This window comes from Lynx canadensis, chromosome C2 (genome assembly GCF_007474595.2).
Source record: "Lynx canadensis isolate LIC74 chromosome C2, mLynCan4.pri.v2, whole genome shotgun sequence".
Lineage (NCBI taxonomy): Eukaryota > Metazoa > Chordata > Mammalia > Carnivora > Felidae > Lynx > Lynx canadensis.
The window spans coordinates 4017768-4045619 of NC_044311.2; the positions used below are offsets into that span (position 1 = coordinate 4017768).

General features: G+C 46.1%; 1 protein-coding gene across 22 annotated transcripts in view; it reads left to right on the forward strand.

Annotated features, from left to right (window-relative positions):
• Positions 1-1005: 1005 nt before the first annotated feature.
• The window catches only part of ARPP21 (cAMP regulated phosphoprotein 21), a 156016-nt gene continuing 129169 nt past the window's right edge, over positions 1006-27852 (forward strand). For 18 of the 22 annotated variants that reach the window (XR_004344067.1, XR_004344066.1, XR_004344068.1 and 15 more), the window contains exon 1: positions 1566-2369. The gene's annotated coding sequence lies outside the window, so the exon portion shown is untranslated. The other 4 variants (XM_030329092.1, XM_030329116.1, XM_030329118.1 and 1 more) reach the window with 4 other exon arrangements.

A 27852-nucleotide genomic window follows, 5' to 3' on the forward strand; every position in this document is an offset into this window, starting at 1 on the left:
AGAATTTTCTAGAACTACGCGCGTCATCTGTTTGATATTTATAATCAATATCTTAGACTATGTGAACAGAGAAATAGCCGTTGAAATTACATCCCTACAAAAAGTGGAAGGCATATCCCTCAATACATCTGTTTATAATGTCTGCCATTAGGACTGGATGCCAATACATGAAAAACTAAAAGGACATGGAAATTTTCGTGGCATGGTTTATGCTGGTTATTTATTTGTTGTCTATTCATGGGGTTACTAATTGCAGCTGGTGAGAGTTGATTTTCTCTCCTCTTCCATTTATTGTGGGATGGGGCGTTCGTCGCAGCAGATACACAGTTATTCAGCGTCTGAAACGCTGGATCCCGTCAAAATGAGCTTTGACAATTCCATGCAGACGCGCACAAGTATAATTTTGCTTCACATTAATAACAACCTAGCAAAGAAGCCCAGAATCAAACGCCTTGCTCTCAGCTGGGGGGCAGAAAGCCAGAGTGATCTATCTTGGCTGGTGACCTATAATGTTGGAAAAGTAGGCTCCACGTTCACTCGGGAAGGGTGGGCGGTGTTCCGGAAACGTATCCCCATTCCTCCACGATTCCTTTTTTTTTTTTTTTTTTTTTTTTTTCCCTTTTGGTAGTGTGTGCCCCGAGACAATGAAAAAAAAAAAAAAAAGAATTACAGATAATAAAAATAGCACTTCTGCAGAACAAACGGGAAATGCAGCGCTTTAATTTCTTCGGATGTCAACTCTGTTCGGCGCCCCGCGCCCTGGCCGCTGCGGCGCGGCGGCGACCCCAGGCCCGCGCTCGGGCGCGCAGCTCGGGCCAGGGGCGCACGGGGCGCCGCTCGCCTGGACTTTGGGTCCCGCTCGAAGCCGAGAGCCTCCGAGAGCTCGCGGGCTCCGGCTGGTTCGCGCGGAGTGAGGGGCCGCGACTGCGGGGACGCGATCGCGCGGAGTGAGGGGCCGCCGCTGCGGGGTGTTCTCCGCAGAGTTGGCCGCCGGAGTGGGCAGCGGAGGAAGGCGGGGAGCCGGGCCCGGGCGAGCGTCCGCGGGAGTCGGCGGCGCCCCGGGGACAGGTACGCGGCGGGGGGAGCGGGGAGGCGGCGCGGCGGGGCAGGGGGCGGCGTGCCAGGCTCCCCTCTGATTAATGACGCCGGTGCGGCCGCGCGTGGCCCGGGCGCTTTGTCTCCAGCGTCGGGACTGGCGGAGACCGCCGGGGGAGGGGGACGGATGGCCCCGCGCGCGCCGGGCGCACCCGGCAGGTGCCCGCGCTCCGACCCAGCCAACTCCGGCCGCGCCGGGGGGCAGAGGCCCCGGCGCCCCCCTCCCCTCCCCCGTCCCCCCTCTCCCGTCCCCCCTCTCCCCTCCCCTCCGCCCCGCCGGCGCGCCTGGCCGCGGCCGGCTCCGGGGTGTGGCGGGCCGGGGGCGGGGGGCGGGGGCGCTGGAGGCTGCAGCCGGGGCGGGGACGGATGCGGCCGGGGCTGCGGGGAGGAGCCGGGTGCGTGGGAGGGCAGGGACGGGCGGAGGGGCCGGCGGCGGAGGCGGGGAGGCAGGGGCGCGGGACGGAGGGACGGGCCGAGGCTGGCTGGCTGGCTGGCTCGGGGTGGGACGACGGAGTGACAGAGCCGCGGACAGGTGGGAGCAGTTAGACAGCTCGAGTCTGGGAGAGCAGAACGCAGAGGAGAGGCAGGAGGAGAGGGAGAGGGGGAGAGGGAGAGCGAGGGAGACAGCGAGCGAGCGCGCAGCACTCGCGTGCACCCTCCGCTCCAGACGCCCTCCGCTGTCCGAGGGAAGCGGCCGGGGCCCTGAGCGGGAGCTGGAGAGCGAGCTGGGCACAGAACCCGGAACAGGGACCCGGCCCTGCTAGCGGGACCGCGACGCGCCGAGGGACGGACAGACCGGCCGCGCGCGGACCGCCAGCCGGCCGGAGCGGAGCGCAGGAAAGCCAGAATCCCGCGCGGGGCCGCGGGGCTGCGCGACAGGCAGGCAGACGGACAGACGCGCGGAGGGACGGACTGCCGGACCGGAGGCGGGGGGCATCGTTCGCCCCGCGGAGCCAGCGGGACAGAGAAGGCGGCGGCGGCGGCGCCCCCTGAGTTCGTCCGGAGCGGCGACCAGCGGCGGGGGCAGCGGGGTCGCCAGCCAAAGCCACCACGGTCGCCGCAGCTGCGCGAGGATCCCAGCCGCCGACGCTGCAGAGAGCTCGGTTTACCAGCAGTTAAATAAATCGACCAAAAAAAAAAAAAAAAAAAAAAGCGCCAAGCCAAACAAATCCAGCCAATTCAATCACTGAGAAACGGTATTAGTAAAAACCAGAAACTAAATCAAATCAATCGAGGCACCAAGACGCTGGGGGGATACCCACTGTTATGTCAAGGTAATAATCAAGCTCTTCCGACGTGAACCTGGCACGTCTTTTGTGATTTTCCCCCCTCCTTTTTGCCGTTTATCTGTGCTTTTCTTTGGAATTGTTTATCGTCTGTTTTTTTTTTTTCCCCTCCTTCGTGTTTGTAGAAAACCGTTGATGTTATACATGCATTGATTGTGTTTCTATGTTTCATCACGGGAGGGGCAGACTCCCCTCCCCCAGCTGAGGCAGACAGGGAAAGCTGGAAGAGAACAGAGGAGGGCAGTTTTCCTCATGGGCGAAGTCTACAGCGATGTCTGCGGGTTTCGTGGTAGAAAGTTTGGGACCCTCTCATTGCATTTGAAAGAACCGTGCAAGGGGCGGAGAAGTTGCCATGGGTTTGTCGCTCTTGCAGGAATTGGGGTCCCGGCTCCCAGGGGATTTGTGGGGGAAGGGGGCGGGTAGAGACGGTGGTGGTGACCTTTTATTTTTACGTGTCTGAAATGTGTGTTTCATTGCAAACTCCGAATGCAGTGTCTTCTGTCTCAGGTTGTAGATGCGGTTGGTGGAATTGCCTGGAATAGTACAGGTATTGAGAAAGTTTCTTAAGGAAGAGAAATTGACTCAGTCCATGTTTCTGCATGGAAATGGAGCGGGAGTGGATGTGGCTCACTACTTGATCACCTCCCCAAGATGCAAGATAAGGACCGAGTCCGAGTCTAAAAGGAAAAGCAAGGAGGCGTTGAAAGTTACAAGGGGTTGGGAGGCTAGCGTGCACATTGCAAGGCTGGTGGAAATCGTTTTCTGGAGAATGTGTCTGGAGGGCAGATATCCCTTTTGATTGCTGATTTTTAGAGTCTATGGGTATGACACTGTAGCCTCTCCCAAAAGGATGACATCCCCCAAAGTTGAAAGGAATCTGTACGAGATTTGGCTCAAATGCTGAATAATTCCAAACGGTTCCCACCTGCTCCTCGCTTACTTTGGAGATCAAAATTGCTATGATCGTTTTAAGGAAACAGAGAAATGGAGATGATGGGGAATCATCTTTCATTTGCTGAAAGTTAGGGAACCTTTGACATGCACTTAAAAATAAATGCTCCCACTCCTTTGATCCTCTGTGTTTGTGTCACCATGGGACATGCCTGTCTTAATAGGATTTTGGTTAATGTCGTTTTCACCAAAGACGGTGGCTTGAAGAGTTCTAGCGTGTTCCGTTCGAATAGCCAAGTAATCTACTATCTTGGCAGTAATTGCTTCTGCTGCACACCTAATGTGGATCGCATGTGAGAAATTACGTGCGCTCATTTCGGGTCTGTATGGGATTTGTAAGGTATGTATTTGTGTTTGATCCGGTATTTCCTCTCTTGTCACATTCCTTCACTCCTTCTTGTCACTTCAACTAGCAGAATATTTTAAAATTTTCTGGAGCATGGGTTTCGTATATTCTTTAAGGGCTGTGCTTCATCACAAACGATGCAGAAGGCTAACCTCTCCCTGTCCTTGCTTATCAATACTGTTTGCTTGTTTTAAACAGTTTGGTTTAGATGCAGTTTTTAAGACATTCAGACGCTATGCCTCCATGGCTCCGTTTCTCCGGACGTGCTTTGTGTTAGTTGATGAGTGAGAATATAACCCAGTTGCGGTAGGTGAATGCCTGTTGAACAGAATACTTTGGTTTAGGTAAGGCATATTTAAAGCAACTTACACAGTTTTAGAAATTGACTTTCAGCTTCTCAGTGACTTAATTTCACAACACGCTGGTTTCTCTTTTCCGGTGTTCAGCTCAGAGACAGGTTTGTGTGCGCTGTTAGATTTGCAAATTGCTGACCTTCCAGTGACTTTCCCTCTTAGATCCCAGCTGAGTATGGTTACCTTAAGAACGGTGGCATTAGCCCTGTTAGAGCATGCTCCCCTGGGGAGTTCGGTGCTGTCTATTTTTAATGCTATTTAACGAAGGAGCGAGCGCCTCACTCAGCAATAAAAGAAGCATGATGGAAGACAGAACAGTGCATGGTTTTGGATACGGGAGAAGGATGTTTGAAAAGGTACAGACTGGCTGTGGGAAACGGTAATTTTAATTAGTCCTGATATACAGTGCTAACAGAAATCGGTTGATTTTAACGGGAGAAGTACACATGAATAGTCTGCTGTGTGTTTTCATAAACCTCTTCAGTAATTCTTAGAAGCAAGACTCAGTCACTAGAATGCCTGAAAACTTAAAAAAGAGACACTAACCAAGGAGTTGCTGCACACGTACGATTTTTCCTACGAGCTGTCGTATTCTTGGATGGTGAGAAGTGCAGAAATCATTTTAGATCCCTAAAATACTGTCCTCGTGAAGGGTTTGGAGCTTGTAAAATGTTTGGGGGGCATCAAATAACTAGCATCCTTCTAAGATATTGTAACTTGAAGCTCTGCCTTGTGACTTTTTGTGTTTCTTTCATAAACTTGGATCCAGAATTGTGGCAACCGAAGCAGGAAGTTTGGGTTGAACTTGATAGAATATTCGAGTTGTTTTCCTTCCTTCCTTTGAGATAAGCACAATAGATTATCTTAGTTTAAACATTTTTAAACTGTAGATAGCAGGGGAAGCACTAGTAATTTTTGGAACGTTATAACGAGGGGGGAAATATCTTAATGTCATAGTGCGTAAAACCTAAGAAGCCATCTGTCTGCGACATTGGTATAATGCAGAACACCTGTCTTGAGGTAGACAGTGAAAATGTCCAGTCCTAAAGGTCTGTGTTGTTCGTCTTCATATTAACAACATGCTGTGATCGAGTTATATCCCTGTTCGAAGCGAAGCTGATTAGACAAATGCCTACGTAGTTTCAAAATTGATAAACGTAAGGAAAAGTGAGAAGTTTTTATTCAGTGGGGAAGTGAGTTACGTAAGTAGTGTTAAATAAAGCTGTTAGGGCAGTGTACAGAGTTGTTCTAGATCTTGTCCATTCTGTGAAGAATAACTCCCCCCCCCCCGCCCCCGACCCACAATAAACCACTAAGGGAAATGCATTGGAAGGAGTTACTGTAATTGGTTGCCGGTGTTCGTGTTTTCTACTTTGTACTTTTAGAGGGGAAAATTACAATCCACACGGGCTGCAACATTTCCCTTAGTGGTCATGCTCCTTGGACCCCAGTGCTGATACCTTTCTCAAGAGTCTCAAATCAGGGGCCATTCTCATCTGAATTCAATGTAGATTTTGCCTGTGGACAAGATAATGATAAGCTACATGAGCAGAGCGTGGAATGAGTCAGCCACTGAAGACACAAGGTACAACGCAGCCAGAAGGGACTATAACTGGGGGTCCTCGTTAGGATTAGGAGACAGTTTGAAGTCCGTAAGGCTGGAAATTGCAAATGAACCGGTTCCGTAGGAGTTAGTGTTAATTCAGATCTGCTTTGCGACAAGGTTAAGAAGGAAGATGGGGTTTAAAAATGATGCGGCCGTGAAAGTCATTTCTTCAGGTGGTGAGTATTGGCATCGTTCTAACTGGTACCACACAGTGGTAGTGTGTTTAGAAATTTGTGAATTTCTAATCAGAAAAAGAATTGGCTTCCTTAGCAATGCATTATGTCACCTGGAAAGTTCTGGACGTATTTGAAGTCAGCGATGAACTTACAAAATACGTATTTCCTCTCTTTAGACAAAGGACCTTTATTTTTTTAGGAAATCTGTGATTCCAGAGGCTCTTTGTGTCCGCTGACTTTTCTTCCTTTTGTTTTTCCTTCTAATATTTAGAATTAAATACGATAAATAATTTCAAGCTGCGATGTAAGTAAATGTTGAAGGACTGTTGGAGGCAAAAAAAGCATGTCAGCAGGATGTGTTTGTGACTGGGTTTGTTTTTCTCAGGCTATCTTTGCTTGTGGGTGTTACTTTAAGGGACCTTAATGCCAAGTTCTAATAAATTGGTTTTTTTAGTGCCTTATCTAAATGAATTTTGCTCATTTTGGATTAAATTTAGCCCTGGATGTTCACAGGGTTTATTCCTTGTTTTTACTTCACGACAGTTTCATTTCCATGGGGATCAGATCTCAGCCGAGATACAAAGTGTTTCAATTATATACATAAATACAGTATTCTTGATAAAGAATCAAGTGCTTGAGACGGAGTATCAAGTGCATTCAGCAGTTTTGAATGTTTGGTAGCATTGTTGTCGTATGGTCTCCAAATCGTCTGCAGTCTGGTGATTTCCTCCCCCGCCCCCGTGTGGCATAAAATGCCCGCACAACATTTGAAGACACCTTTCTCTAAGATCACTGGGACATTTCTGCGTCCTGGGAGATAGCTGGGCAAGGAAGCCAAAGAGTGAATTGAAATAATTATACCAGGAAAATGGAGAGCATATTGGAAAAAACCAAAAAAGAAAAGAATTGACTTGAATACACCAAATTGACTCTCCACTTTCCAGCTGAATCCTCAGCATCATGTTACGTTCCTCCCTCCTTGCTGCCCCCAGGGAGCTTAGTGTTGCCAGATGGAACGGGTGTTAATCACTACGTAGGGCCAGAGTAGATCAATATTTTGAATTCCTCTACACACTCTTCCCAAGGAGATTTCTTCTGGCATTTTTTTTTTTTTTTTGGACCCCTGCTTAATGTACATGTCACCGCCACAGGTTATATAAGATTTTTCCTGTTGTAATCAAGTGATGAGTATTAGGGTAGCACTGCAATTCCGACGCAATTAAAATGTTGAGGAATTAGTCCAAAATTGTCTCACTCAAGGCACGTACTCATTCTTCACTACATTTAGTGCAGGGGTTCTTAATAATGGAGGTACATTCTCTTGCATTTGTATAATTGTCCGTGGATTCTTTATCACACACTAAATACTTGAGATAAGGACGAAGACCGTCTCTAAGGGATGGAAACGAGGTGGATGGCGCTCATATCTTTAGCAGCTTTTCTTCTAATTGCTTGAGATATAATACTTACTTTAGAACGTTCTAGTCCCTAGCATCATACTTAAAGGGAAAGATCTGCATTTTGATTTATTTTGATCTAGTTGAAATTATGAAGCAACACCAATAATTGAAGTAAAACGTTTCGACACTTTTAGGAAACAAAATAGAACATCGGTTTCTCAAGTTTTAAGGTCCTCGAGATCCAAGTATACTATCCCTTGGTGTGTGAATCGGGGCCTACCTGTCACCTGATGGGTCAGGTAATTTGAATTGCTTTCAGGTGATCCCATCACTGATGCAGCGATCTGGAAGAATCAAACATGGGTCAAAAGAGGATGAAGGAAGGTCATGAGGACTCACTGGAATTCAGGGACTACTCGTAATCGTTTAACTGTTATTTGCTCATAAACTCGATAGGAAAATAAAGAGCTTTACATTGCTTTTGCAGCTTTTACAAAAAGCTATTTTAAAATGTTTCCAGAACCACAAGCTAAAATCCTCACACAAAGTTCTCACGTTTATTGATAAGAAAATGTCTATACTCCACACTGGCCTGTTTAACTTAGCCTTTTGCTTGTTGACACGTATGTAAGTTTGGTGGAAGTCCCATCATTGCTGGCATTTGACGATTCAGTCATTAAAGAGCTTTTGGACAGATTCATTAACTGAATTCATTAATTGTCAGGACTTTGCAGCCATATCTGTGATCCGATTTTCTCTGGTTTGTGAAAATGATCACAGTAATACTTTAAAAGGTAACACTTTTAAATTACACGGTTTTATATTTGTTTATTTTAAATTCACTTAGATATGTTGGTACGGTAGGAATTTCAGGGAACTGTCAGAGCGCTAAAGATAAATTCAAAAATCCCACCGCAGACAATTCTCTGGCATTAATGAGTCTTCATTTTTTTTTCCCCCCACTGTGGCGATGATTTAACTTTGGTCACGGCGCCTAATGCCTTTGTGAAGATTGAAACCTTTCTCCAACCCTGAAATTTCCACATAATCACTAACAGAATTCTGGAAAGATAAAATAACATAGCATGAGATCGTGTTGTATGCACATCCTGTTGCTATTTGCTTAAGCACTGTTAAACACTCTAACTGGATGCCTCAATCTTTATTATTTATTATCATAGCAATTATCTTCATCCACAACAATGGATGACTTCGTTTTTAATGTTTTGTTTTGTTTTTTTTTTCCTTCAGTGTCAAGAGGTAAGAGAGTACACACAGCTAATGTGAGAGTTTACATACGAAAACGAATACATTCTAGGACCAGGATGTCAATATCCCTCCAAGAGAGATGCTATTTTATTCCACAGATGATCGCAATGGGTGCATTTTTGGTCACATAGGATATCAGAAGCTGTCGACAGATGTTTGGAATTCACCGCAGCTTCCGATTCAAAGTCAGGTTAAAACTAAGGGAGGGGATGTATACGGAAGGTGTGCTCCAGGCTTATCTGAGAAGGAGCCCGGGGCTTGCTGTGACCAAGGAAGAACTCCATAGGGTTCTGCAGGGTACAGGTATGCACAAAACTTGAATCAAAAACAAAAGTTTAAAACAAAAGCCTCGCGAAACAAGGCTCCTGGTGGTGTATCCGAATCTCACGGCTCCATAGCGGGCCTGTATCTGTATAAACAAACACTCAATTTAGCACCTGAACAGCCCGTCCTGATGTCGGGCTTCTGAGTCTTCGGGTGCTGATGGCCAAGACTCTAAACCCCTCCGTGCGTCACAGTCTCTGCAGGTGAAATTACGTAGTGACAACAATCCGATAGGAACAGATTACTCCTTATTTGGCTTTAACAGTTTAGTTCGTGTCGCGTTGCTTCCATTTTCTCGTTTAGGAAGTGGGATCGGGCCCACCCCGAAGGATTGAAGCCGATACAGAGTACCCGGCACAGGCACGTAGGTTTCATTCACTAAAAAGAAGCCATCACCTTTCATATAAAAAACCGTAGAGATTTAAGCTGGTTACATAAATGAGCCACACCTCCCTTGAAGGTTTGCTGTTGTTGTTGTTCGGAAGTAAGAGTACAGCTCTCTTTTCTTCGGCCCCGTAACGTGTTTGACGGTTACAATTGGAGAGGAACCTTTGTGACGGTCACGGTTGGAGACAAGCTTTACTCTTTTTCTGTGTCTATGAAATCCGGAAGGCCAGGCCAAGGTACTCGTCGCTTTAGGAGCATGCACTTTGCAAGAACCCCGATGTGTAACCCGGCTCTAAGGGAAGGGGCAGCCCAATTCAGAGTTGTCTACAGAGTGAACGGACGGATATTATTTCTCCAAAAGAGTTTAACTGGGTCATCCAGTGGTGGCTAAAGAACTGAACAAGAAGGGGGTGGAAGGGATCCATGAGGGAATGATTTTAAATCCTGTGTTAATGGGTGAAAGCTCTTAAGCGGCAGACTTGAACTGGCATGGGAGATGGAAATATCTTCAGCTACCTCGGAGACGTTACAGCAAGTGACACTTGGGTCTCACTGGTAGGCTCCCAGACACCCCACCGATGGCTTTGGTTCCTAAGCACTGAGTGAGTTGTTTGGGCTGAGCAGCTGATCTGGCCTCTGATTCCGAGGCATTTGCTCTTTTGCCGAAGTGAATCACTTCTGCCCTTGGGTGAAAGTGGCCAGAGGAGGGGGGAAACTCCCCTCAAAAGGGGGGTTTCATCAGTTGGTGGCCCCGTCAGGAAATCGGAAACCACCAGTCACGTTCAACACCGAAGAAGGTGAGCTGTGCGAAGCGATACGTTTGCCAAATAATGGAGTTTTGGTTTCGATTATAATTTGCATATCAGCCGTTCTTCTGAGGGATAACACAGTCCGAAAGTTATCCAATGAAACTTCTCAGAAGGTGTCTGAGAATGAACTTAGAATCCTTTGGTATTGTGATATTTGCTGGAAAACAAGGAAAGGGTAGACAGATTTTATACGTGTGTGTGTGTGTCCATATATATATATGTATATGTATATATGTATGTATATACATATGTGTTTATGTATCTATATGTACATACATACATATGTATATATACACATATATACACACACATATATACACATATACATACATACATATGTATATATGTAACATATATATGACATATCTTGTCCACAGTATAGATCCCATACATAAGAGGTATGTTATATATCTTGTCTATCATATATATGATATTCATCTATAATCAGCATATATCTGTATCTATACCTGTATCTAGAATCTACATTCTCCACATGCTTAGATATGAGTCATCTACCTAACTCACATGAAGCAAAAAAGTAGTTTGGCCCCAAAGCATATTTCCTACTACCTCTTCTACTGCCCTTAGCAGTTCTTGCTTGCACGTGGCAGATCTTTAAATTTTTTTTTTTCAACGTTTTTTATTTATTTTTGGGACAGAGAGAGACAGAGCATGAACGGGGGCGGGGCAGAGAGAGAGGGAGACACAGAATCGGAAACAGGCTCCAGGCTCCGAGCCATCAGCCCAGAGCCCGACGCGGGGCTCGAACTCACGGACCGCGAGATCGTGACCTGGCTGATGTCGGACGCTTAACCGACTGCGCCACCCAGGCGCCCCACACGTGGCAGATCTTTAATCCAAGTTTGTTGAACTAAAAATTGATCTTTATATTGTCGATGGCATCTAACACTCCGGACTTAAAAGCAGCCCTAAGTAAAGGTTTAATTGTGTTTTTCCCCTAAAGTGTCAGCGTACGTGGGCCTGACATTTCATTCATCTTTCTAAAAAGGAGAACAAAGATACGCCCTCCCGCATAGGGGAAATTGTAACTGCTCTCAAGATTTGTTTGGGCTCTCACAAGGAAGTGCTTGCTACAGATGTCAGACCATGACTAGGGCTTCTACAAGAGTAACAAAGTCCCTAAAACTTCGGTCTGCTTTGACGGAATACGTAGATGACTTTTTCAGCTGCATGGAAGGGAATTAAGGTCAACACTCAGTTAATAAATAAATTGCGAGAGCGGATGGGGCCAAGGCAAGTTCACAAGCAATTTCCAAATCACTGGTACACAGAGTTAGCGACAACTCATGTTTACTGGACAGGTGCCTGGGGAGAGATTAACCACGGTGAAGGTGATCCAGGATGTGGGGAGAGAATTCACTCCTCCGAGGGCTGAGTGAGCTTGCAGTGCTGGTGCAGAAGGCAGGGGTAAGGAAGAGAGGGAGAAGAGAATTTGGCAAACTGGGGGGGTCTCCAGGCCCCTCTTCCTGCCCGGAAGCTATGCAGCTCTAACCAAGCAGAAGCAGGGCCTGCCTTCTCTGTCGGCTCAGGTCATGATCCCGTGGTTCACGTGTTCGAGCCCTGCGTCGGGCTCTGTGCTGACAGCTCGGAGCCTGGAGCCTGCTTCGGATTCTGTGTCTCCCTCTCTCTCTCTGCCCCTTCCCCCCTCACGTTGTGTTTCTGTCTCTTAAAAATAAATAAACATTAAAAAAAAAAAAAGAAAAAGAAAGTTAACCAGGCCTCCTTCTGGATTTGTCTGGAAATACCACAGAGAGTTTACTCTGAATACCCTTCCAGGAGCAATTTGAGACTTTATCTAAGAACTAGAAATGACTTCAAATACAACTGTGGTAGGTAGACTCGTGATTTGTACACTTCGCAGGTAAAACCAATAGATCTATCCAACAGAAGGCCATTTGTATAATCCGAGATGGGCCCAACAGATCTAGCAAGAGAAGAGACCTCTAAAATCCATTTTTCTAAAATCACCTGACAACATTACATCATTGTTTTGACCTGCCTGTGAGCATAGATTGCTTCTGATGTTTTAAGAAAAGATGAGGAGATACCAACTTGTTTCATCACTTGTAGATTAGATCCTGGGGCTTAGGTGGGGATCATATGATTTGCACCAGTAGTCAAGGAATTGATAGAACTGAGAAGGACCCAGACCTGCAAACTTGAAAGAACCCCTATATTTTACTCCAGGTCTTGGTGAACTTATCTAACTAATGTTACTGAATTGATCGAAAGCCAAACTTGGGGTATTCCTGATGAAATACACCATAAGCATTAAGGAAAATCTAAATGAAAGCAAGGTGGTATGTTTCTGTATTTTTCAGGGAAGCTACTGAGTGGCCATTGGTGGAGGAAATCTGTACTTATTTCTGTATTGATTAGGTCATTAGTGCCATTTGTTCTGCTCTGCGGGGATTACTTCCCTTGGTTTGTTCCTTCTGCTCTCTGAACGACCTCATTTGTCCAGGCAAAAACTCTTTATCAAGATGGAGATCCAAGATTTTTCTATAGTTCTTCCTGTATCGTTCGCTAAAGCCACAGGGACAGTGATAAGAAAAATCAGGATTTCCTCTATGGATTCTGACTTTGCCTCTGGATCATTTTTGATCGAAAGCTGGTTGTGGGGTGGTTGTTTTGGAAAAAATAATTTGTTCAATTGTTTTGCAGTGCGACTGTCAATGGATACTTACGAGCTGCCTCTTGTGTGAAAGGGAGTTGTGTGCGCATGTGATGTCCAGATGAATCTACCCTCGGTTGTGGTCACAGCTGTGGTTGTGTGAAAGGGACTGTGTGCTCATGTGATGCCCACATGAATATACCCTCGGTTGTGATCACAGCTGTGGCAAAATTTCTGTTGTAGCATACTGGGGGATTCTTGTCTAAGGGAAAAGAAAGGTGTATATTTCATCCTTCTGTTTTTTTCTTTGCAGTGTAACTTACACGGTAACATACAACAGGCATGGGAAACACAGGGATTCAGATCTTACCTACAGATTAGGAGTTGAGAACCAAGGGGGTAGAGAAAGGGTATGTGGTGAGGCCATGGCATAGAAGGATGTGGAAATTAACTTGTGAAACTGGTAGAGTGCCTGTAAATCTGTCTGCCTGCATCTCAAATCTGTACTTGTGGCTGCCATTTGAGACAAGAATAGATTCTCAGCTCCTGATTTCACCCATGCTTGGGACACATCCTCTCCTGGTGCCAAAGAAGGGCAATAGGTCTGAGGTCAAGGTGACCTAAGTTTAAGCTTGAATCTCATCTCTGCTTCTCACTGGCCTCGCCAAGTGACCTTCAGTGTCCTTCTTGCAGTATGTAGATAGCAGCACTCCCTTCATGAGCTATCCTCTGTAAAATATTTGCCACAAAATAGAAATGTTATCTCCTTCCTGCTTTCTCCTACAGGGACTGTTTATCCATTAAAACATTGAAAACTATAAGAATGTGCAATGAAATTATATGTCAATACTTGTTTTGAAAATAATATGAAGTTGTAGTTTGAGTCCTAAGTATTTTGTCTGTGGATTACTGAGGGAAAAAAAAAAAACATAAACAATGATTTTAAGGGGTGTTGGGATTCTTTTGCATTAGTTTTTATAAGATGTTAACAATACGTGTCACGTGGTTAAGGGGGGGAACAAAAACTACAACATATCTAAACACATATCTTTACTTACTTGTGTCCAACAGTCTGAAACAATGCTATTGATTTAAGGGACCCAGTAGTTCACGTTTGCATAAAAATAGATACCCAGGGATAAGTGATTAAGGAAAATATTAATTAAAAGTTTTTTTAAAACACAAATGAAAAAATGATTTTGAAGATCTTTATCAAGTGGTACGTGGAGTTTAAAACTTTTATTATTTTTTTAACGTTTTTTGATTTTTGAGACAGAGGGAGACACACAGAATCTGAAGCAGGCTCCAGGCTCTGAGCTGTCAGCACAGAGCCCGACGCGGGGCTCGAACTCACAGACTATGAGGTTATGACCTGAGCCTACGTCGGAGGCTCAACCGACTGAGCCACCCAGACGCCCCATCAACTGTTAAGTGGAGTTTAAAGAATTGTCTTTCTTTTTTTTTTTTTTCTTCTTTTTTTTTTTTTTTTTTCCAAATGGATTCACAAGGCTTGGGCTTTTCGGTGCATGTGTGACAAGACTTTTTTGTGATTCTTTGTAGTTAAGGCATTATGTCGTGCTCTTTGAATCTGCGTTCTGAGCTATCCCCCCGTGTCAAGTTGGGGAAAAGTGCTACCTTGTATATTTATACTCTGTCTCTGTCCCAGGGGAAAGAGCTGACGCCAGGTCGCATAAATCTCTTGTCAGGCCACCTGCCAACACGTGTTCATGCCATTTACTGATATTGAGGATGAAATGACCCATTTTAACTAATATGTTCCCCCCTGAAATTATCTTCAGGAAAACTTGAAGTTCCAATTCGCCAGTGTGAGCTCTCTTCGTCGACGGTTTGTCCTCAGTTTGTTTGGTCCCAAGTGAACCCGAGACACCTGCAGCATCATGTACACTCATTCTTTGCCCTTGCGTCCTGCTTGTTTGTCGCAGAGGGTGGCGGTTGCTTTTGGCAGATGTACAGGATCAAAGTAGCCTTTTTATCTTTCTACCCTCGGGGAGTCAGTTTCTCAGATAGAGGAAGTGGTGAGGCTAACAGAAATTTCAGCTCACCCCGAAATAAAAGTCAAGTGGATTAGGTGTGATAACCCTATTTATTAATGATTTGTCAAAGGCAGTGGCTTTGTGAAGTTATTGGACGGAGACATTTAGGGACTGGGCTTCCTTTTTACTAAGTAAATGTTTACGCCGTAGTTTGTGGCCCGAAGGAAATTAACAACCAAAATAATCTTACTGATTTTTTCATCTAGGTAACCTGAAGAAATGGAAAATCTTAGAAATACTATCTATAGGTAAATATTAAGGATTTATTTGGTAGCAGTGTATTTTACATTATATACAGAGAGGCTATCGCCCTAAATTTCTGTATAATTTACCTTATGCATTACTAGGTTTGCTTGGATAAATATTGGTCTTCGACTAGGGAATTACCTCTAAGTTTATTGTTGGGAATTTTTTCTGAAGGGAGAACAGAATAACAGAAAATGAATACGTATGCATACTCTTTTATACATATACACGTGTGTGTGTATTTTAAAAGTACATACACACACATGTCATATACCATATTATATATATGATATGATTTATATTTATTGAATATATTTATATATATATATACACATTGGGAATCTGGTTATATTATAAAAACTACACACATGTATCTAATATAGTACATATTAGATGTGGTATAATATTTTGGTATATACATACATTTGGGATCTGGTTATGTTATAAAACGAGTACTCCCTTATTGCCCGTCTTCAGTGATATAATGGCAAGATGGAAACAGAGGGTGGGGCGATGAATTTATCCTTTCAATCAAGAAGTTAGGGATTTCTCTCGACTTTAGGCTTCGAGAAGCCATAAGGCTTCGAGACAAATTTTAGTAAGTGAATTTAAAGTTGCTTTGATTTAAAAACGATTTTTAAAACATAGCACCTTAAGAGAAGAGAAGAAGATTGCAAATTCCATTAGAAAAAGAGGTTGGAGCCTCTGTTCTGGGTGATTACAGGGAGATAGATGCAGGTTTCCCCCTGAGTTGTAGTCTGAGGGTCTCCAGCGTGGGACTCTAAAGTCCGTGGAGAGAAGATAATCCCGAGTCCGCAAGACTGGATATTCTCAGGGTCAAGGAAAAACTTACATAAAAATTAGTGAGCACTAGAGAAGAAAACTATGAATGCAAAAAAAAAAAAAAAAAAAACCGTGCAGACAGCGGTTTATAACAGCTTTATTCATAATTGCCTCAAACTGGAGACAACCCAGATGTCCTTCCAAAGATGCCTGGGGAAACTGTGGTACATCCATACAGTGGAATATTACATAGCAATAAAAAGGAACAAATTATGAATTCACGTGGCAATTTGAATGGGTCTCAGGGGCATTGTGCTGGGTGGAAGAAGTCAATCTCAAAACATCACAGACTGTGTGATCTCATTTATATAACATCTCAAAATGACAAAAACACAGGGACAGAGAAATATGGATTAGTGAATGCCAGGAGATATGTCACAGAGGAGGTGTGCTCGGAAGGGATGGCATGAGGAAACTTTGGGGGTGATGGAACTCTTCTTTAGCCAGATTATGGTGGTGGTTACACAAGCTTATACCTGTGTTAAAATCCATGGAACTCTACAGCTCCCAGCCCCAACAAGCTAAGTTTACTATACGATAATTTTATGATCGTGTAAAACGGATGATGTAACAATGAAAAAAAAATCAGAAGAATACTGTCTTTCAGTTACACCAAGTAACTGGCTTTGCATCATTGCATGAGGTGAAAGTATCAATTGATTTAAATAAATCAAAACACTTTATTTCCAGCAAAAGGAAAAAAAGTGATCTCTGTAAGCAGGATTCTTTGTAAATGCTCCTAAGGCCATTCGCTGCAGGCAGGGATCCGAGGACAGATTTGGAAGGTGGAAAAATCTGCCCGACATCATCTTGGTCTGGTCACCTGTAGCACTGTCATCCCATTTGCGCCTTTGTTCTTTTTTTTGGGGGAGGGGGCGGAATCCTTCTCTTTCAATGTGAATTTCAGGGGAACGTTTGTTCTTACCACTTATACGAGCTAGAAAAGACACACAGGGCTAGAACAGTCATGCACATACCTCTACGTACATGCATGAAGCCTCACGAATTGCCAGCCATCCACAGCTTGAACAGCCCGGTGATGGCTCCCTCGGAGTTTTGGAAGGAAGCCAATATCACTTGGAAGTAGCTGTAATTTTTAGAGACACTGAGGTCGTTAGAAGTGTCTAGAAGGTCTGGGGCTCCGGAAGCGTTGGCAGTTGAATTCCAGCCAGAGCTCTCATCAGGTAACATCCACAAATCTCTGTTGAATGGACCCATGTGCATGTCTTGGTAAGAGATAGCTAATTGCTGATACATACATCACGCTAACTATGTGCGAGGTGCTTTTCTGAGTGCTTTACATATTTTCACTTGTTTACTCCTCACAGTCGTCTGTGAGGTAGGGGCTCTGCCTATTTCCACTTTCAGTGAGGAAACTGAGGCATGGAGATGCTTAGAGACTTGCTCGGACACGTAGAGAAAGCAGGCTTCCACCCTGGAGATCCGGATTCAGAGTCCCAGAAGTTCACGACTATACAACGCTATAGTTTGTGTGGTGTTTTCTTTTTGCTGTATTTTCTCCTTTGAGGGTCGGCTAATATTTTTGTTAATGGTGCATTCCAGTTGATGCATCACCCCCACCCCCACCCCCGGTTAGCCATCAACTCTTGTACAGAACTGGCCTTCCTGCCCTAACTGGGAAGGAGGTGTGGACTCCAGTTTGAAGCCAGTCACACGGGATGCCGCGGGATCCCGTGTGGCTGGACCCAGCTCCAGACCCAAAAGATAGCTGTGCGTTGAGGCTGCACCACCTTAGGGTCTGGCCCATTCCCCAAAGAAATCTCCAAACCTGAATCCTAGCATGGCGGTCAAGAACCCGGAACCAGCCCTTCCCCAGACAGGGTAACATTCGGGCACAGGCCAGAGTCTTCTGCAGCTCTTTACTTCCCACTTTTAAGAGCAGTGAGAGAATCAAGTACCAAGTATTTTTTTTCTTTTCTTTTCTTTTTTTTTGGGGGGGGGTGGGTATGTCAGTGGGATAGCCAAGTCAACTTGGCTGATAAGAAACTAACTGCATGGGGCGCCTGGGTGGCGCAGTCGGTTAAGCGTCCGACTTCAGCCAGGTCACGATCTCGCGGTCCGTGAGTTCGAGCCCCGCGTCAGGCTCTGGGCTGATGGCTCGGAGCCTGGAGCCTGTTTCCGATTCTGTGTCTCCCTCTCTCTCTGCCCCTCCCCCGTTCATGCTCTGTCTCTCTCTGTCCCAAAAATAAATAAACGTTGAAAAAAAAAAAAAAAAACTAACTGCATGTTTCTGGCTAGGAATAGTAGAAATGATACTTTGTTGCTAGGTATCCAGCAAGGTTACTCATCATCTGGCGTCTTTCTTAAATAAATAGTTGTGATTATATTTGTGGGTGTTGCATTCACCAAATGCATGGGTTGAACAACGTGGTGGTAGGCAATGGACAGGGCACGGGCATTTGAATAATATTGGTGTCGTTTGACCCTGGGCAGGGACTCATCTCTTCTGAAACTTATGTTTGTCTCCTCCCACCTGCCCTCCCTCTACCTCCCTTCTTCCGTCCACCCCTTCACCTCCTTCTCTCCCTTCTTTCCGTCTTTAAATATGTGCAAATGAGATTAGCGGCAGCGAGGATTAAAAATGCTATGTGTCACATGTTCCTTGTAGCATTTGGCGCACAATACGATATAGGAAAACAGGGTAGCTGTTGTTTTTTATAGCATGAATTAATGCATCTGCGTTTCAGTGAATTAAATATGAGTAACTATGGGAACGTGGGATTACCAGGATCCGGATACCAATCTTGCGAGTTGCTTTGAAAAAGTGATAGAAAAGTACGAGCTTCCTTTGGCCACAAGACATGCTTCTGCCAAAGCTCTTCTCCTCCTGGCGTATCCCGAAGTCTGGTGAGGAAATGAAGTAAGTTACATACGAGTTTCATTTCCTATGGAAAATCTAGGTCTGGAAGGTGAAACCCGCGACATCCTTAAGGAGCTGTTCTTCCAGACCGGTCCGTTCTGAACTGACCCTCTTCGGCCCCCAGGCTCTGGGGTGTATGTATGTCTGGGCTTGTGCGAGGCTGCATTTCGAGAGCGAGTGTGCAAGTGTTATGTGCACCGTGCGTGGTGAAGCATGGAGTACAGGCCAATCTTCTGCAGCTGGGGAGAGCAATTAGCAGCTTCATGAATTAGGGACTTGTTTACACTGTTGTCCAAGATAATCATTTGTTTGTTTTAACGAAGATGCTCTATCTTCATCAGAGGCATCAATCCTCATATTTAAATGATAAGGTCTTTGCATCTCACAAATAATGTTTGGATTTCACAGCAGGAACCCCCATCACAGCCCTTATTTTCTCTCCGCTGCCTTTGGTAATCAAGACGCCATGGGTGACATGTCTATTTCCAATTAGCCTTCCGTTGTGGAAACATTATGGGATCTATCCCAGCAACTTTTTTTGTGACGCAGACTGACTTTTAAAATACTGTCAGGGGCGCCCGGGTGGCTCAGTGGGTTAAGCATCCGACTTCTGCTCAGGTCACGATCTCAGGGTTTGTGGGTTCGAGCCCCGCATGGGGCTCTGCGCTGACAGGGTGGAGCCTGCTTGAGATTCTCAATCTCATTCTCTCTCTCTCTCTGCTTCTCCCTCCACTCTTGCCTTTTCTCTCTTTCAAAAATAAATAAACTTAAAAAACACTTTTTCATGAACTCCCCAGCGCTCAGACAGAGGTCGATGTGCACAGACTTGTCTCCCCACCCCCACCCCACACACACATGTGAAACAAAATTATAAAAGTTTACAGAATGAGTCCTGGCCTTATTGAGGGTAATGATGTACTCCAATTCTTACGTACTCCAGTCTTGCTCATTTCATTCCGCTCCATTCGTGTTCTCTAGATTTCACTGTAAAAACTAAAGTTAAACCAATGACTTGACTTGCTGATTTACTCACAGGTCATAAGCTCAAGTTCGAAACACATTGATCTCCCTTTAGATTCACTTACGATTCTGTCTTCTGTCCCGGACTCCGTAGAAGGGAATGCATATGGCATTGCTGTGTCTTTTTGAATCTCGGCTATGTGGGATGTTAATGTATCCATCTACCGAGAAAATGCCCGTTAGTACCCTTGAAGACGCTCTAGTCACTCAGTAAGGACTTATTGATGAGTCAGATGAAGTATTTTGGAAATCAGGAGCGTGAGTCATTGTTAAACTCTGGACAGTTTGCCCAGAAGAGGGACTTCTTGAATAACGTGGCCAGTGTATTTCTAGAAAACATCTACTGGTCTCACTCGCGTTCTTCATACAGCCAGCGCACACCAGGTCAGTTTTTGGTTTTTTTTTTTCAAGGTGCATGCCTTAAATGTTTTATAAGATGATGCTATTAATACACCATCCAGCGTTCCCAGAAGCCATTTATCTTTTGACAGACGTTTGCTAATTTCCTGCCGCGTTCCCTATACCTTGGTGGTTCCTAGAGACCCTGAAAGAAGCAAGGCATAGTCCCCGTCCTGGGGGAGCATACAGCCTGACTCTCTGACGACTTTGGGACCCCGTGGGGTGGGCGCTGAACTGATCCTCTTGGTGCTGCTGGAGCTCCGTGTGCACACACAGGAAGGCTCAACCGCGGCAGTGAGGTGACAGCCGGGCACTGGGTAAGGGAAGAGGGGACTTGTAAATCTCATCTTGTCGCATGAAGCAGTGATCCCTCACCTGTTGTTAAACGAGGAAACCTTCGCGGAGCGGAGGTGGAGGGGCTTCCTGTTTATGCCAGAACCCCCACACGGGTCCCAGCGGCTCAGCCAAGGGACACACGGGGACACTGGCTCCTGGACGCGTCATTCACGTCATCCTGGCACTTCCGAGAGCCGTTTTGTGAACAAGAGTCGCAGGTGTGCATTGCACCACCTGCTGGCACCGGGAGAGCATGAGCCACCCTGCCAAGGGCCACGTCGGGGCTCGAGCCCCGACGAGCCTCCCCGGCCTCCTCCCCAGGGGCTCTCAGGTTAGGGACCCTGACTCCTTTCTTTGTGACCTGGTTCAGTGCAAAAAGGTGGTTTAGTAAATAATCCTAAGGTCTGGTTTCCCAGTTACGGAACACGCTTCTGAGTGTTTACATTTACATGGTTCTTTTCAGTTTCTCCAGCGGGGCGAGAGGCGGGTCTGTTCACAGGCCGAGCAGTGTGCAAAATGTAAAGGGTAGGTCCGGCCTCTAGAGGACCACTGCTGTCCCACGTCTCTGCTGGTTTTCGACTTCAGCTTCTTATTCTGGTTCGATCCTTAGAGATACGAGCTGTGAAAACTCTGCAGCCCCCTCCCCCTGCATTCTTGCCCTCGGGGCGCAACCCTGCTTCAACCCTGCTCCCCCCAGGCCCCTGAAGCCATCCTTGCCGAGGGCTGTAGCTTGCGCTCTCCTTCCTGATTTCTGCCATCCCATCCCTGCAGAAAGGTCTGGAAAAAGAGAGCCATGCCTGGGAGGGAGAGAGGGAGGCCGCTCCCACCAGTTCAGTGTGGGGAACAACAGATTAAGATCATGAGGAACAACATTCCTGAAGTTCACTTCTTGATGGTTGGTTGTCAGACCCAAGAGGGCAATTATTCTTGACCGAGGACGTTTGGGGAAATGGGTCCTTTCTTACTGGTAAGAACACGGCTCTCTTCACCTTGTTGGGAGAAAAGGAGTTTTCTCCGAAGCATGACTTACTCTAATCTAACTTTTTCCCCTTGAAAATTCGTGAGAGACTCCACAAGGATCCGTTTGGAGTTGATCGTTCGGCATACTTACGAGAAAAAGAGAAGATGAGTCTTTGAAAAGCGGAGCTGAGGAAGTCCTCATTTCTAGCACCGTATACATTTCCCCAAGGCAGGTGCCGGACCGAAAACATCACCATATCTCTCACAAGTCCTTGGCAGGATGCCATGCACCTAGTAGGAGCTGAATAAATAATTGTTTATTGACCGCGCTCCCTGGACAGGCCTGGCTACACACACAATCACACACGCGTGGATCGTCCGCGCCATCCAAGGCCAAGCCCTCCAAGTCACTGAATGTGTTACTTTGGCCAATTAAAACACAATTCTTCTCAGCCTTGTAAAACACCAAATACCTAATGCAATTTCATATTCTCTTATTGACTCATTGTCATAGTACGAAAATCAGCTGTCGAGCTGTGCTCATGAGAGTAAGGGTTCACGCTACTGAAAATTCACCTCCCGAGGCCTATCCAGAAAGCTTCTCTATGATGGGACGAAAGGAAAGACCTAAGACAAAGGGACTCTGTGAGTCCTGCCTGGCGAAGGGCGTAGAACGCTGCTCAATATATAGGAACACAATGCAAATGTTAGCCGCTGTTGTAACTGTTTAGGCTGCTTCTGTATTAGAATACGGGAAGAGCATGGAATGGCACAGAGAAATCAGAATACTTACAGATTTCTCGAACAGCTGGCTATAAAATTTCAGACATCAGCACATTCAATTCTATTTGACCTGCATCTGTCCTGCCTCTTCGAGGCAAGGGTGCTGTAGACAGACAACCATAATAAATATCTCCTGGGGATCAAGTGAGGCTTGGTCAGTGTCTCTTAATTTGTATAATCCTGGGCCAAGTTCCTTGGCCCTGCTGTGCGTCTCAGTTATCCCATCTGTAGAGTGGAAACAGCGACAGCTAGTTATTAGTGCTTATGAGGACGTCACTGAAATAATTTGTAGAAACTGCTTAACAAAGGCATCACCTCCTATGTCATCATGATATCTTTAATGTGTACTGGGTATCAGCATCCTATTACCTGCCGGTGTTTTTGGAACTACATATAGGGTGGTAACTTGAGCGATGACGTGTCCGGGGTTAGGGAAACGAACAAGGGTTTGGAGCCAGCGAGTGGTTCGGAACCTGGGTTTCATTCCTGCCACGGTGTGATTTCCACCTTCCAAAGGGATGTCCTGAGGTGTCCCAGGTAGGCTTCCGGGAAGCTGACCCTGAGACGGAGTTTGGGGTGCAGGATGTTTACTAAGGGGAAATCTTGGCCCCAGTGCCATGGAGGAAGAGGGAGAGGGCAAGCGTGGGCGGAGGAAAGCCATAGCTCGGGCGAAGGATGAGAACAGATCTGACCAGCTCCTTGGGGTGTTCTGCGGCTAGAATGGCCTTGGGGTTGTCTTGCTGGGGTTGAGGGAGCCAGGCTTTCCGTAGCCACCTCCATCAGTGTGGCGTTGGGCCATTCAGCTCTCTGCAGCTGAAATAATCCTCCAAAAGCAACCCGTCCTTCCTTGGAGAGGGATCCGGGTCGACCCCCGAGGTTGACCAGAAAGGTAGAAACTGAACACCGGGATGCCCTGGACCTAGTCGGTCTCAAAGAATCCACCAGGATCGCATAAAAATTGTCTAGCGTCACTCCTGGGGAGAAAAACCTTAACTAGATGTGGGTCAGGTTTTCAAAGAACCCATAGCCCGTAATAGGTCTTCAAACCTCTTCCCTTTCTCCCTGGAAACAAGAATCGGTCTCCCAGCAATCGGGGTCTCTCTTATCTGGACTGAAGCCCACTTTGGGTGCAGGGGATTCGTATCCAAAGATTACTTAAGCCCAAAGGAACTGCTACACTCCCAGCTTTTTATCAAGGAAGATGTCAAAGCACGCAGGAAACAGAGACCGTTGAAGAAGAGACCCCCATGTGGGCCTGGCACAGTGTCAACATTCTGCCCTTCTCCAGAAGAATTTTCAATAGCGTAGGTACAGCAGTGCCTCTCGTGTTAATCCGAGATCCGGACAGGCGTGTCCTCAGAGGAGGGTGAGATTTCACAATGTTTGAGGTCACAGATGTCTCTTAATAGTACTGACGTGAGTGCAGTTGAAGCTGTCCGAGTCCCGGTTCCGTGTCTTGTGTTCCAGGGCCCCCCAGGAAGGCCACGCGGTGAGTCGCAGGCCAGGGAAGGGGCAAGACATTTCATGCATTTGCTTCGTATTCATACTTCTGTTGTGCTGAGAGGACTCCTGGAGATTGGTGACCTCGGAAGGGACTTGCCCGCCCCCTGTGCCCTCAGCTGTGTTGCAAGCCACTGCAAACCCCAAATCAAAATTTCTGTTCAGCAGAGGAGGTGTCTTAGGAAAATTCTACAGAGAATACATCCAAAGCAGCATTTGGCATCTGACTGGGTCCCTGGGATTTGAACATCCAAACCGTAGCGGATTCCCTTGCCAGGTTGGGTCCCCGGGTGATGCCGCCCAGGCCTGTCGGACTATGCCTTTGCTCGCCTGTCCCGGGCAGAGCAGCTCAGGCGTGCTCAGGAGTGATTCAGCAGTCCATGTTCCCCCCCGCAAGAGCCAACAGGACCGTGGTGGTTGTTTGGCCCCAGAGCAGGTGGCGGTGGGGGCTATGGCGGTTGCATTTCCTCTTGGAGGGGGGGGGGCTCAGCTGTTTCCTTGGTCACGCGCCCCTAGTAAGTGCCTGGAGGAGGCAGGGGGCCAAGAATACAGCTGAGACTTGAGTCGCTGCCAGCTCCCAGCAGCTGCTACTCTGTTCTCTGAGCTGGAACCAGCCCCAGGCTGCAGTGTGGCCTGATCTGGCATTCGGGGAGGGGCCTGCGAGAACTGTCACTTGCACATTCTGAGTGGCTTAACCCACCTGCTGTGTGTGTGTGTGTGTGTGTGTGTGTGTGTGCGCGCGTGTGTGCATGTGAGTGGCCTAGTTAGGGGACAATTCTCTGACATTCAAGTGATAACGAAAAAGTTTAGGTGTAGGGGCGCCTGGGTGGCGCAGTCGGTTAAGCGTCCGACTTCAGCCAGGTCACGATCTCGCGGTCCGTGAGTTCGAGCCCCGCGTCAGGCTCTGGGCTGATGGCTCAGAGCCTGGAGCCCGTTTCGATTCTGTGTCTCCCTCTCTCTCTGCCCCTCCCCCGTTCATGCTCTGTCTCTCTCTGTCCCAAAAATAAATAAACGTTGAAAAAAAAAATTAAAAAAAAAAAAAAAGTTTAGGTGCATGAAACAAGCAAGACTTCCCCTCTTTTGAGACCAGTGGATTTGCCGATCTTGAAGGAATTGCCTTTCTTTCAAAGGAGAAAACTGAGGGTACCATCCTAAGTCAGAATGCGCGGGCTTAATATAAGAATGTTTGGGTGTATATTTGTGACTCTGAACATATGCACAGAGGCAGCTTGGAAAGATACTGCGCTAAGAGGCAGAACCGAGCTCTAGCTCTTGTGTGGACTTTACGAACATAGACCTGTGCTTTTGGACCTCATCGTTGCCCTTGGGCTAAGCTTTTTGGTTGGTTGGTTGTTTATTATGTTAATTGAAAGTAATCTCTCAGATCAGATGATGAGAGCTGGTGTTTTGGAGAAGCAAAGAAGTTAAAGCAACTGAAAGTTCTAGGCACAATGCTATCTACACAGAACACTCTGAAAAAGCTACAGAATCAAAGTGTTGACTTGGAGATTCACACACATCTATGTATCGATTTCTCCAGAGCAGTAGTTGTTAGGTCTCTTTAAAATGGCTGACAAGAGTTGTTTTATGTAATGTAAACATATCCACGTGGACGTTAGGAGGTCATATCAAACATTCAAGACTAGCTGTTTCCTATATTTGAGAAACAAGAAAACAGATTCTCTGGGGAAACATCACAGGAGTTCGTGAAACCGTCCCATTTAAGGCAATCGTGTTGACGAAGAAGCCACTTAACGAACACTCCCCAGTTTTGTGAGCAAGCCTGGGTTCCCCTAGAGAGTGGGGCTGGATTCTAGTCATTTCTGTACGCCTTGGCTGTAGATTAAATGAAAAGGTATTCAACTGATTCTGGTCTTTGTGGTTTTGAAAGGAAAAAGATGACGGCGTGTATTGTTGTGATGTCAAAAGTACCCAGATCGTTGCTCAAGGTGTGAGGGTTCCTCGGGTCTTTCTCCAGATTTCCAGCCCTTAGCTCCAGCCTTGTCCCTCAAAGAGCAGTGGCTGCAGGCAGGAGCTGTTCAGAAGTGATAAACCAGGGGCACCTGGCTCAGTGGGTTGAGCGTCCGACTTCGGCTCAGGTCATGATCTTGTGGTCTATGAGTTCGAGCCCCGCGTCGGGCTCTGTGCTGATGGCTCAGAGCCTGAAGCCTGCTTCAGATTCTGTGTCTCCCTCTCTGTGCCCCTCCCCTGCTCACACTCTGTCTCTCTCTCTCTCTCTCAAAAGTAAACATTAAAAAAAGGTGAATCCATATGATTACAGATGTCACCCATGTACCTTTCTCTGAATCCAAATTGACAAAGTAGAAGGGAATCACATTTTTTTTTTAAGTTACAGGGTCTCTCCACAAACTGTTAATTGTCCCTGATGCTTCTTGGTTGATTCCTTTGTAGAGGAAAGTCAGTTTAGAACACAATATTCAATTGAGTGGCTCCATGTAAAAATGTCCTTGAATTTTTAAGAAATTTGAGGCCAGTCTGGCTTGTAATTGTTATTGACTTGATTTTTTTAATGCAATTGAGTTGTATTGATTTTGATATTTATTCTAAGCACCAAACATGTTTTGTGATCATTTAAATGTTTATATACCTGGGGCGCCTGGGTGGCTCGGTCGGTTAAACCTCCAACTTCGACTCAGGTCATGATCTCGCGTCGGGCTCTGTGCCGACAGCTCAGAGCCTGGAGCCTGTTTCAGATTCCGTGTCTCCCTCTCCCTCTGTCCCTCCCTGGCTCGTGTGCTCTTTCTCAAAATAAATAAACAAACTTAAAAAAAAAGAAAATTAGTGGGGTGCCTGGGTGGCTCAGTCGGTTTGGCATCCAACTTCGGCTCAGGGCGTGATCTCGCGGTCCGTGAGTTCGAGCCCTGCGTCGGGCTCTGTGCTGACGGCTCGGAGCCTGGAGCCTGCTTTGGATTCTGTGTCTCCCTCTCTCTCTCCCCCTCCCCTGCTTACGCTCCGTTTCTGTCTCAAAAATAAATAAACATTAAAAAAATTTTTTAAATGTTTATGTAACCAATCTTGAGATTCTTTGGGCATATTTTAAAAATAGATTTTAACAATGCTCTACAGTATTTGGTTTGTCTGTAGTGTGTTTCCCTTCAGTTTTATTTTTGACATTTCTCTGACACATTTTGTATAGACTTAGTTCCTTTGACTGCACATCGGTGTAGATACAGTCATTCCATACTCTTTGATTTTTATTAGCAATGCTTGCATTGTCTTTACTTTCCTGTTTTCTGACGGAACGGGTGATGACGAGGCAACCACAAACCTGCTTCACGGTACAGTTAACACTGCCGTAGCCAGTTCGGACTCACTCCTTGTCTCCTGGTTTCTTCTCAATCTCTCTGGTTACTTTTTGAATTCTAAGAGTACAAGAGGGTCACGTGAGAATATTTAGAAAGACTGGAGGAAGCATGCATCCCATGAATCACCCCTGGCATCACTTTCCGGTGCCTTCTATTATTTATTGTTGTCTGCTATGTGGTGTCTGTGATCCTCGCTCACTTCGAAGTGTAGTAGGTCCAGGTGATTCTGGGGACCTGTCTGTCCGAATTTGACCTCTGGCCCCACTCTTTCCTTCCTAGAGTAAAATCTTGGCTGTGGTAGTTAACGTCTCTGTGGCTCCATTTCCTCTCCTCCACAGTGAGACGTTTCAGACTTAACCCATAGGGGCGCCTGGGTGGCTCAGTCCTTCAGCGTCTGCCATCGGCTCAGGTCAGGTCACGATCTCGCTGTCCGTGAGTTTGAGCCCCGTGTCGGGCTCTGTGCTGATGGCTCGGAGCCTGGAGCCTGCTTCGGATTCTGTGTCTCCCCCTCTCTGTGCCCTTCCCTGTTTCTGTGCACAAGCTCGCTCTCTCTCTCCCTCTCTGTCTCTCTCTCAAAAATAAATAAATGACCTTAAAAAAATTTGATCCATATATACTGTGCTTTTTTAATCAAAATAATGTCAGGCACAGAGTGAGTATCCGGTAGATGTATTGGAATTGGCTCTGTTTATATTAGCATGTAACTTTATTTTTATGTAAAATCCTAAATTGTATCACAGTGAAAGTAGTTTTTTTTTTTTTAATGTGATTTATGGCAGCGATAAGGATAATGGGGAAATAATGGCTAATTTGGAAGTGAGACATCACCATTTGCATTGTGACAAGGTACCGTAATCTCATGACTTG